This window comes from Monodon monoceros, unplaced genomic scaffold, assembly GCF_005190385.1.
Source record: "Monodon monoceros isolate NGI ecotype Baffin Bay Population unplaced genomic scaffold, NGI_Narwhal_1 Super_Scaffold_18, whole genome shotgun sequence".
Classification (NCBI taxonomy): Eukaryota; Metazoa; Chordata; class Mammalia; order Artiodactyla; family Monodontidae; genus Monodon; species Monodon monoceros.
This window is the reverse complement of record NW_021703774.1, coordinates 88,655,411-88,667,985: the sequence shown is the minus strand read 5'-3', so window position 1 is coordinate 88,667,985 and position 12,575 is coordinate 88,655,411.

Here is a 12,575-nt window from a genome sequence, read left to right as displayed (position 1 = left end):
CTTTTTGGCTCCAGAGATAGGTATGGCCCCTCTTGGAAATAAGTAAGGGGATACTTCTTTTTTATCTATACTCCTTACCTTTTTTTCTCTTTTTTTTTAAATGAGATATAGTTGATTTACAATATTATATAAATTTCAGGTGTACAACATAGTGATTCACAATTTTTAAAGGTTTTACTCCATTTATAATTATAAAATATTGGTTATATTCCCTGTGCTGTACAGTATATCCTTGTGGCTTATTTACTTTATACACAGTAGTTTGTAAACACTTAGTCCCTTATCCCAGCCTGTCATTCCCCCATTTCCTCTCCCAACTAGTAACCACTAGTTTGTTCTCTACAACTGTGAGTCTGTTTCTTTTGTGTTATATTCACTGTTGTTGCAAATGGCAAAATTTCATTCTTTTTTGTGGCTGAGTAGTATTCCACTGCATATATACCACTTTTTTTTAGTCCATTCATCTGTTAATGGACACTGAGATTGCTTCCATGTCTTGGGTATTGTAGATAATACTGCTATGAACACTGGGTGTATGTATCTTTTCAAATTAGTATTTTCATTTTCTTCAGATATATACTCAGGTACAGAATTGCTGGATCAGTTGGTAGTCCCATTTTTAGTTTTTGAGAAAGCTCCATACTGTTTTCCACAGTGGCTGTACCAATTTACATTGCCACTAGCAGTGTACAAGGTTCCCTTTTTTCCACATCCTCACCAATATTTATTTTTGGCTTTTTTGATGATAACAATTCTGACAGGTGTGGGGTGATATCTCATTGTGGTTTGCATTTCACTGATGATTGTTGAGCAGCTTTTCATGTGCTGTTAGCTAACTGCATGTCTTCTTTGGAAACATGTCTATTCAGGTCTGCTGATTTTTTAATTGGGTTGTTTGTTTTTTTGGAATTGAGTTGTATGAGCTGTTTATATATTTTGGATATTAACCCCTTTTCAGTTATATCATTTTCAAATATTTTCTCCCATTCAGTATGTTGTCCTTTCATTTTGTCAATGGTTTGCTGTGCAAAAGCTTTTAAGTTTCATTAGGTCCAATTTATTTATTTTTGCTTTAATTTCCTTTATTTATGAGACTGATCCCCCCAAAAAAAATTGCTACAATTTATGTCAGTGTTCTGCCTTTGTTTTCTTCTAGGAGTTCTATGGTTCCCAATCTTACATTTACGTCATCAATCAGTTTTGAGTTTCTTTTTGTATATGGTGTGATAAATTATTCTAATTTCATTCTTTTACATGTAGCTGTCCAGTTTTTCCAACAGCACTCATTGAAGAGACTGTATTTTCTCAATTGTATATTCTTGCCTCCTTTTGTCATAGATTAATTAACTATACGTGCGTGGGTTTATTTCTGGGCTCTCTATTCTGGTTAATGAGCAATATATCTGTTTGTGTACTATTTGCCCTACTGATTTGATTACTGTAGCTTTGTAGTATAATCTGAAGTCAGAGAGTGTGATACCTCCAGCTCTGTTCTTTCTTCTCCAGATTGTTTTAGATATTTGAGTTCTTTCATGTTCCTATACAAATTTTAAAATTATTTGTTCTAGCTCTGTGAAAAGTGTCATTGTTATTTTGATAGGGATTGCACTGAATCTGTAGATTGCCTTGGGTAGTATGGTCATTTGAACAATATTAAATTTCCAATCCATGAACATGGTATATCTGTCCTATTGGTATCTTCTTCAATTTTTTTCATCAGTGTCATAGTTTTCTGAGTATAGATTTTTTATCACCTTAGGTAGATTTCTTACCTAGGTATTTTATTCTTTTTGATGTGATTGTAAATGGAATTGTTTCCTTAATTTCTGTTTCTGTTAGTGTATAGAAATGCAAAAGATTTCTGTATGTTAATATATTAATTTTGTATCCTGCAACTTTACTGAACACATTTATGATATCTAGTAATTTTTCATGGCTTCTTTAGGATTTTCTACATATAATATTATGTCATCTGCAAACAGTGAGTTTTACTTCTTCCTTTCCAATTTGGATTCCTTGCATTTCTTTTTCTTGTCTGATTGCTGTGGCTAGGACTTCCAGTACTATGTTGAATAAAAGTGGCAAGAGAGGCATCCTTGGAAAGTTCCTGATCTTAGAGGAAATGCTTTTATCTTTTAACCATTGAGTATGATGTTAGCTGTGGGTTTATCATATATGGCTTTCATTATGTTGAGGTATATTCCCTCTATACTCACTTTCTGGAGAGTTATTTTATCATAAATCGATGTTGAATTTTGTCAAAAGCTTTTTCTGCATCTACTGAGATGATCATGTGGTTTTTATTCTTCTATTTGTTAATGTGGTGTATCACATTGATTGATTTTCTGATATTGAAACATCCTTGTGTCCCTGGGAAAAATCCCACTTGCTCATAGTGTGTTATTCTTTTAATGCATTTTTGGACTCAGTTTGTTAATATTTTGTTGAGGATTTTTGCATCTATGTTCATGAGTGATATTGGCCTGTAGGATAGGTGTTAATTAGGCTCTAAATATTTGGTATAATTCACCTGTGAAGCCATCTGTTCCAGGACTTTGTTTGTTGGGTGTTTTTGTTTGTTTTGTTCTGATTCAATTTCATTACTGGTAATTGGACTATTCACATTTTCTATTTCTTCCTGGTTTAGTCTTGGGAATTTGTACATTTCTAGGAATTTGTCCAGTTCTTCTAGGTTCTCCATTTTATTGGCATATAGTTGTTTGTAGGAATCTCTTAGGATCCTTTGTACTTCTGTTGTATTGGTTGTAATTTCTCCATTTTCATTTATGATTTTATTGATTTTGGCCCTCTTTTTGTCTTGATGAGTCTGGCTAAAGGTTTATCAATTTTATTTATCTTTTCAAAGAACCAGCTCTTAATTTCATTGATATTTTCTATTTTTTTTGTTTGTTTGTTTGTTTCTATTTCATTTGTTTCTGCTCTGATCTTTATGGTTTCTTTCCTTCTACTAACTTTGGGTTTTGTTTGTCCTTCTCTTTTTAGTTCCTTTAGGTATAAGGCTAGACTGTTTATTTCAGATTTTTCTTGTTTCCTAACATGAGCTTGTATCATTATAAATTTCTTTCTTAGACTTTCTTTTGCTGCATCCCATAGATTTTTGTTTCGGATTATTTTGTTTTCATTTTCATTGGTCTCAAGGTATTTTTAAATTTCTTTTTTGACTTGTTCAGTAACAAATTGATTGTTCTGTAGCATATTATTTATCCTCCACGTGTTTTGTTTTGCAGTTTTTTTTTTTTTCTTTTCTTGTAGTTGATTTCTAGTCTCATAGCATTGTGGTCAGAAAAGATGCTTGATGTGATTTCAATCTTTTTAAATTTACCATGGCTTTTTTTTTTTCTTTTGTGGCCTAGCACATGATCAATCCTAGAGAATGTTCCATGTGCACTTGAAAAGAATGTGCTGCTTCTGGATGAAATATTCAATATACATCTATTAAGTTCTTCTAGTCTAATGTGTCATTTAAGGTCAGTGTTTCCTTATTGATTTTATGTCTTGATGATCCGCTTATTGCTGTAAGTGGGGTGTTAGAGTCCCCTACTATTATCTAGTGTTTCTCCCTTTATGTGTGTCAGTTTCTCCCTTTATGTGTGTTCATATTTTCTTTATGTATTTAGGTGGTCCTATGTTGGGCACATATATATTTATGATGGTTATATCTTCTTGGATTGATCCCTTCCTTATTATGTAATATCCTTCTTTGGCCCTTGTAACAGTCTTTGTTTTAAAGTCTATTTTGTTTGATATAAGTATTTCTACCCTGGATTTCTTTTGATTTCTAGTTGAATGGAATACGTTTTTCCATTCCCTCACTTTCAGTCTGTGCGTGTCTTTAGATCTGAAGTGAGTCTCTTGTAGGCAGCATATATATGGATCTTGCTTGTGTATCCATTCAGCCACTCTGTGTCTTTTGATTGGAGCACTTAGTCCATTTACATCTAAAGTAATTATTGATATTTATGTACTTATTGCCATTTTGTTAATTGTTTTTAGGTTGCTTTTGTAGGTCTTTTTTTCCCTTTCTTCATCTTTTACTCTCTTCCCTTTTGATTTGATAACTATCTTTAGTGTTATGTTTGAATTCCTTTCTTTCTTTTGTGTGTGTTATCTATTATAGAGTTTTTGTTTGTGGTTACCTTGAGATTTATATATAGGAATATAGAAATATATGTATATATATATGTATGTATATATGATTATATTTTACATCTAATTGTTTTGTGTATCCCTTAAGTGCTTATTGTGGATAGAGATGATTTTACTACTTTTTTCTTTTTACCTTCCTTCTAGCTTTGTACATGCTTGATTTACTACCTTTACTGTATATTTGCCTTTATTGATGAGTTTCTTCCCTTCATAATTTTCATGTTTCTAGTTGTGGTCTTTTCTTTTTCACCTAGAGAAGACCCTTTAACATTTCTCATAAAGCTGGCTTGGTGGTGCTGAACTCTTAGTTTACTTGTCTGTAAAACTTTTGATCTCTCCATCAATTCTGAATGAGAGCCTTGCCAGATAGAGTATTCTTGGTTGTAGGTTTTTCCCTTTTATCACTCTAAATGTATTGTGCCATTCCCTTCTGGCCTGCAGAGTTTCTGCTGAAAAGTCAGTTGATGGTCTTATGGGGGTTCTCTTGTATATAACTTGTTTCTTTTCTCTTAATGCTTTTAATATTCTCTCTTTATCTTTAATTATTGTCATTTTACTTACAGCATGTCTTGGTGTGTTCCTCTTTGGGTTAATCCTGTTTGGGATTCTCTGTGCTTTCTGGACTTGGATGTTTCTTTTTCCAGGTTAGGTTAGGTTGTGGTTTTTTATTTATATCTTTAGTTGTACATGATCTCTTCTGGTAGGGTCTTGTCTTTCATTGATAAGTATTCTGTAAATTGTAATTTTTGTGTGCCCATGAGATGAGGTGAGCTCAGCATCTTTCTACTCCACCATTTTGACTAATGCAATGGATGTGCCTATACTCTCTCCTTATATGATCTCATCTAGTCATATAGTTTTTAATACTGTCTGTATTCTGATGATACCCAATTTGTATTTCTAGACCTTATCTTTCTCTGGAACTATATTTTATATCCAAATATTTGGTTCACCCTTGGTAGTCTGAAAGGTATCTCACGTGTAACATGTCTAAAACCAAGCTCTTAATTCCCCTATTGTAAAATTTTGTTCTCTCTAGCCTTTTTCTTATCAATAAATAGCTATTCACCTTTTCCATTTACTTAGAACAAAAATTTTGGAAACATCCTGAACTTCTCCCTTTACCTCATCTTCATTTCATCATTAAAGCCTGGAATCTCTACCTTAATATAGTATCCAGAATTCAATTTCTTCTCACTACTTACAGTATAAAAACCTCATCCCAGACAACCTTTATAACTCACATGAAATCTTGCAATTTTAATGTTTCTGTATTTCCCTTCTTGCTTCTCGAAGTATTTTCCACCATTGATACTGAAAAACTTTTGAAAATATAAGTTAAATCATGTCATCCCTATTCTTTAAACCCTCCCATGGCTTTCCTTCTAATTAATAATAAAACATAAAGTTCCTACTTTGACTTATCAATCCCTACATAATTTTTCTCATTGTTAACTATATGCCTTCATCTTCTAATATCCTCCATTTTGCTAACACTTCTCCAGCTAAAGTTCTTTTCTTACTATTCAAACTATTATGCATGTTCCATTTAAGTATTTTTTCATGTAATTGCTTTTTTTCCTGTAATACCTTTCTCACAGATATGCACAGGACTTAATTCTTCAGAAAATGCCATCAATACTCTCCAAACATACAATAGAGTTCTTCTCTAAAAATCTCTTCAAAAATATCAACAGCACTCTTCACTTTCTAGTTCCTTACTGTGATGTATTTTCCTTAATAGAACTAAAACTATCTCATATATATTATATATAATTGCTCACGTTTTATTGTCTTTCTTCTCTCACTAGAGTATAAGGTCCAAGGAAATATTTTTTCTTTTCTGTTTCTTGGTTTTATGTATCACCAGTTTCTACAACAATACATAACTGAGTCAGTCTCTCTCTTTCTCTTTTTCTCTCTCTCCCATCCCACCCCCTCTCTCCCTCCTTCTTCCTTTGTTCCTCCCTTTCTCTCTGTCTCTTTCTCCACATATCATGAGCTTCAGAGTTAGGTCTCTTGGAGTTTAATACTCATTTTCTGACATAGTTATTTTGGGATTTTTAATATTCTATGCTATTATTTTCATACAACCTGAATATACTGAAACATATATTTCATAAACTTTATACATATTATATGATCAATCTTAGTAATTTCAGTATTAAAATTAATTATTTTGCTTAATCTTGATAAAAATAAGTGGTCATTTGCCAATTTAACATTTCTAGTAGTTTATATATTTTTAGTGATATGATTTTTATGCATTAAATCCATGATGGTTATATATTCACTGATGATTGTAACTTTTATTACCACAAAATGACAATATTCCATTTAATGATTCTCCACTTAATTCTATTTTATCTGGCATTAATAATAGCATTCATTATTTTTGCCTTCACTAGTATATTTAATATATTCAACACATAATGCCATAACCATGAATTAAAGTTGATGCTAATTCATAAAATAATGGTTATTGCAGAAAAAAATTGTTGTCATTATGAAGCTTAAACTCAATGGAAAATTCCCGCTATCCATTTACTTTTCTTTAGGTACCTAATAAAAAATTTAAAGCTTATTTTTGAAAAAGTCAATACGTGAACATATTAGAAGAGTTCAAAAATTTCAAGTTCGACTTATGTTTCTTAGAGGAACCAATTTTACCTGTTTTGTATGTATGTATTCTTATAAACATAATCTATAATTATACAAGTACTTACATATACGTATTCCTTTGTTAATTTTACCCAAACAGTAGCATCTTGCTTTCTTTTCCCTACTTAATACCTTGGTAGTCATTCTACATATAAGCTGCCATCTTTTTATAACAGTTTATGTTAAGTTAATTATTTAAGTTTGGATGCATTACAAAGCTCTACATTTTCCTTCCCCTCCCCAACATTTTATATTTTTGATGTCACAATTTTTATCTCTATATTTTGTGTATTCATTAACAAATTATTATAGAGTTATTTTATTACTTTTATCTTTTAACCTTCATACAAGCTTTGTAAGTGATTTACCTACCACCTTTACAACATTAAATCATTCCGATTTTTACCAAATATTTACAAGTGAGATTTACACTTTCATATGTTTTCCTGCTACTAATTAATGCCCTTTTATTAGAGCTTAAAGAAGTCCTTTTAACATTACTTGTAAGGCCAGTCTAGTGCTAATGAACTCCACTAGCTTTTGCTTGTCTGGAAAACTCTTTCTCTCTCCTTCAACTCTGAAGGACAACTTTTCCAGTAGAGTATTCTTGTTTGGCAGTTCTTTCCTTCAGTACTTTGATGCTTTCTTTTTAAGAGCTGACTAGTATTTTATTGAATAGATGTACCAAATCAACCAGTCCTCAATTCATGGACAGTCATGTGTCCAGTCGTTTGCAATTATAAACTACTACTGTGGATGGCCTGGTAGGCTTGGTGGGCCTCTGGTCAAGTTGGTTGGTTGCCAGGCCCTGCCTTGTGCAGAGAATACCAGCTGCTGCTTGGAAGGGCTGGGTCATGAAGCAGTTCACTGCAGAACCCCAGGGGGCCTTGGGGATAGTGCCAGCTCACTGGTGGGTGGAGTTGGGGTCCAGGAGATCCTGGGAATGATGTCCACCCACCAGCGGATGAAGCCAGGTCCTGGGACTGAACATCTTTTTTTTTTTTTTTTTTTTTTACCAAATATTATTTATTTATTTATTTATTTATTTATTTTTGGCTGTGTTGGGTCTTTGTTTCTGTGTGAGGGCTTTCTCCAGTTGCAGCAAGCGGGGGCCACTCTTCATCGCGGTGCGTGGGCCTCTCACTATCGTGGCCTCTCTTGTGGAGCACAGACTCCAGACACGTAGTCTCAGTACTTGTGGCTCACGGGCCTAGCCGCTCAGCGGCATGTGGGATCTTCCCAGACCAGGGCTCGAACCTGTGTCCCCTGCATCGGCAGGCAGATTCTCAACCACTGCGCCACCAGGGAAGCCCTGAACGTCTTTTAATATGCTTATTTTCCATTTGCATATCTTCTTTGTGATGTGTCTGTTCATATCCTTTGCCCATTTTAAAATTGGGTTCTTTCTTATATTACTGTTGAGTTTTAAGAGTTCTCTGCATATTTGGGATACAAGTCCTTTATCAGGTATGCATTTTGCATTTTGCAAAGACTTTTCCCCTGTATTTTCTCTCACTTAACAGTGTCTTTCACAGAGCCGAGGTCTTTGATCTTAATAAATTTCAACTTAATTTTTTCTTTAATGGATCATGTTTTGGTGTATCTAAAAGCTCATTGCCAAACACAAGTCAACTAGATTTTCCCCTGTGTTATCTTTTAGAAGTTTTGTACTTTTGCATTTTACATATGATCCATTTAGAGGTAATTTTTGTGAAATGTGTGAGGTCTGTGTCTAGATTCCTTTTTTTTTTCTTTCATATGGATGTCTAGTTGTTCCAACACTATTTGTTGAAAAGACTATCCTTTTCAATTGAATTGACTTTGATCTTTTGTCAAAGATCAGTTGACAAAATTGTATGAATCTATTTCTGGGCTTTCTATTCTGTTCCACTGATCTATGTGTCTATTCTTTTCCTAATATATGCTGTCTTTGTTACTGCAGCTTTGAGGTTGGGTTGCATCATTCCAACTTCTTTGGTACTGTGTTGGCTATTTTGGGTCTTTTGCCTTTCCATATAAACTTTAGAATCAATTTGTTGATATCTACATATAAACTTGCTGAAAGTTTAATTGGGATTACATTGAATCTATAGATCAAGTTGGGTTGGGTAGAATTGACATCTAATGATATTGTCCTCCAATCCATGAATTCATAATATCCTTCCATTTATATCTTGCTAGATTTCCTTAATCAGAGTTTAGTAGTTTTCTACATATAGATCCTATACATATTTTAGATTCATACCTAAGTATTATTTTTTGTAAATGGTATTGTTTTTAATTTCAAATTTCAATTATACATTGATGGTATTTATTAAAGCAGTTGACTCATATATTAACCTTGTATATTTTAATCTTGCTGTAATCATTTATCATAGTTCTTTTTTTTTAACTCTGAGATTTTCTACACGAACAATTATGTTATCTGTGAACAAAGTCAGTTTTATTTCTTGCTTCCCAATCTGTTTAACATTTATTTCCTTTTCTTATTGTATTAGCTATTATCTCCAGTACAATGTTGAAAAGAGTAGTGAGGGGATATCTGTGCCTCAGCAGGAAAGATTCTACTTTCTAAACATTAACTATGATGCTAGCTGTAGGGTTTTTATAAATGTTCTCTATCAAGTTGAGGAAGTTCCCCCTTTATTCCTAGTTTTAGAGGGTTTTTTTCTTTTTTGAAGCATAGTTGATTTATAATATTGTGCTAGTTTCAGGTGTAAGTGATTCAGTTATATATGTATATATATTTTTCATATTATTTTCCATTATAAGTTATTACAAGATACTGAATATAATTCCCTGTGTTATACAGTAAATCCTTGTTGCTTATCTATTTTATGTATGGTATTTTTTATCTGTTTATTTCATACACCTAATTTATCATACCTCGCCTCCCCTTTGTTAACCATAAGTTTGTTTTCTATGTCTTTATGTTTCTATTTTGTATATAGATTCTTTTGTGTTTTTTTTAAATTCAATATATAACTGATATTATATTTGTCTTTCTGTCTTACTTCACTTAGTATAATATTCTCTAAGTCCATCATGTTGCTGTATGTGGCAATATTTCATTCTTTATTATGGCTGAGTAATATTCCACTACACACACACACACACACACACACACACACACACACACACACACCACATCTTGTTAAGCCAGTCTTCTGTTGATGGGCACTTGGGTTGCTGCCATGTCTTGGCTATTGTAAATAGTGCTGCTATGAACATTACAGTGTATATATCTTTTTGAATTAGAGTTCTTGTTTTTTCTGGATATATACCCAGGACTGGGATTGCTGGATCATATGGTGGCTCTATTTTTAGTTTTATAAGGAACTTCCATACTGTTCTCCATAGTGGCGGCACCAATTTACATTCCCACCAAGTGTATAGAAGGGTCCCCTTTTCTCCACACCCTCTCTAGCATTTATTATTTGTAGGCTTTTTTTTTTTTTTTGCAGTACGCGGGCCTCTCACTGTTGTGGCCTCTCCCGTTGCGGAGCACAGGCTCTGGACACACAGGCTCAGCAGCCATGGCTCACGGGCCTAGCCGCTCCATGGAATGTGGGATCTTCCCGGACCGGGACACGAACCCATGTCCCCCGCATCGGCAGGTGGACTCTCAACCACTATGCCACCAGGGAAGCTCTGTTGTTATTTCTTCTCTTTCATTTCTTATTTTGTTTATTAGGGTCCTCTCTTTTCTTCTTGGTGAGTCTGCCTACAGGTTTGCTGATTTTGCTTATTTTTTCAAAATCCAGATCTTGGTTTTATTGATCTTTTCTACTGTAATTTTAAGCTGTATTTTATTCACTTCCTCCCTTTATTATTTCATTCTTTATTATTTCATTCTTTCTGCCAACTTTAGATTTTGTTTGTTTTTTTCTAATTCTTTTAGGTTGTAGGTTAGGTTGTTTGATATTCTTCTTGTTTCTAAGGAAGGCCTGTATCACTATGAACTTCCCTCATTGAACTGCTTTTGCTGCATCTCAAAGATTTTGTAATACTGCCTTTTTCTTTTTCATTTGTCTCAAAGTATAATATTTTCTGATTTATTTTTTCATTGACCATTGTTTTTTGGGTAGCATTGTTGTCTAGTCTCCATGTGTTTATTTTTTCCACATTTTTTTTTATCTGTGGCTGATATTTAGTTTCATACCATTGTGGTCTGGATAGTTGCTTAAAAAAATTTCTATCTGCTTAAATTTGTTGAGGCTTGTTTTTTGTCATTGTATATGGTCTATCCTAGAGTACATTCCATACACTCTTTTTTTCTTTTTTTTTTTTTTTTTTTGCGGTACGCTGGCCTCTCACTGTTGTGGCCTCTCCCGTTGCGGAGCACAGGCTCTGGACGCGCAGGCTCAGCGGCCATGGCTCACAGGCCTAGCCACTCCGCGGCATGTGGGATCTTCCTGGACCGGAGCACGAGCCCGCATCCCCTGCATTGGCAGGCAGACTCTCAACCACTGTGCCACCAGGGAAGCCCAATTCCATACACTCTTGAAGAGAATGTGTATACTTTTTTTTTTTTAAACCTACTGTCGTGTAGTTTTCAATTAAGTCCAGCTGGTCAGTTGAGTCACTTAGGACTTCTGCTGTCTTATTGATTTTTTGCCTGGATGATCTGTTCATTGATGTTTGTGGGGTCTTAAAGTCTCCTACTATTATTGTATTATTGTCAATTTCTCCCTTTATGCCTGTTAGTACTTGTTTTATATATCTAAGTGTTCCTATATTGAATAGACATAGATAAATAAGCGTAATATCCTCTTCTTGTATTGATCTCTTTATTTTTATATAATGTTTTTCTTTTTTTAATGGATTTTGTTTTAAAGTCTATTTTGACTGATATGAATATTCCTACCCCACTTTCTTGTCATTTCCATTTGCATAAAGTATCTTTTCTCATCCCCTCAGTTTCAGTCTGTGTCTTTCACTCTGTAATGAGTCTCTTGTAGACAGCATGTTGTAGATTTTTTTAAAAAATTATTTCCTTGCTTTTTATTTTTTAAATTTTTATCATTATTTATTTATTTCTTGGCTGCTTGGCATGTGAGATCTTACTTCCCTGACCACAGATTGAAGCCGAGTCCCCTGCACTGGAAGCGAGAAGTCTTAACCACTGGACTGCCAGGGAAGGCCCAGTTATTTTTTTTTAATCCAATCTGTAACCCTATGTCTTTTGATGGGAAAGTTTTAGCCCATTGACGTTTAAAGTAATTATTGATAGGTATGTACTTATTGCCATTTTATTTCTTGTCTTCCAGTTGTTTTTATAGTTGTTTATTTTTGTATTGTTGTTTTTCCTTTTGTCATTTGATGATTTTCTTTTGTAGTATGCTTGAGTTACTTTCTGTTTGGTTTTTGAAATCTTTTACATGTTTTTGATTTGTGGTTACCATGGAGTTCAAGTATGTTGACCTATAACTATACCTACTTACTTTAAACTAACAGTCATTCAAGTTCAAACACATTCTATAAATTTACTTTTGGGAGTTCCCTGACGGTCCAGTGGTTAAGACTCTGTGCTTCCACTGCAGGGGGTGTGGGTTCAATCCCTGGTTGGGGAAATAGGATCCTGCATACCATGCTGCATGGCCAAAAAATAAAATAAAAAAAAAGAAAGATCTACTTTTTTATACATCCCTCCCTCACATTTTATGATTTTGACGTCCTATTTTACTTCTTCATGCTTATCCTTTTACTGTTTATTATAGTTATAATAGCTTTTATGATTGTTTTTA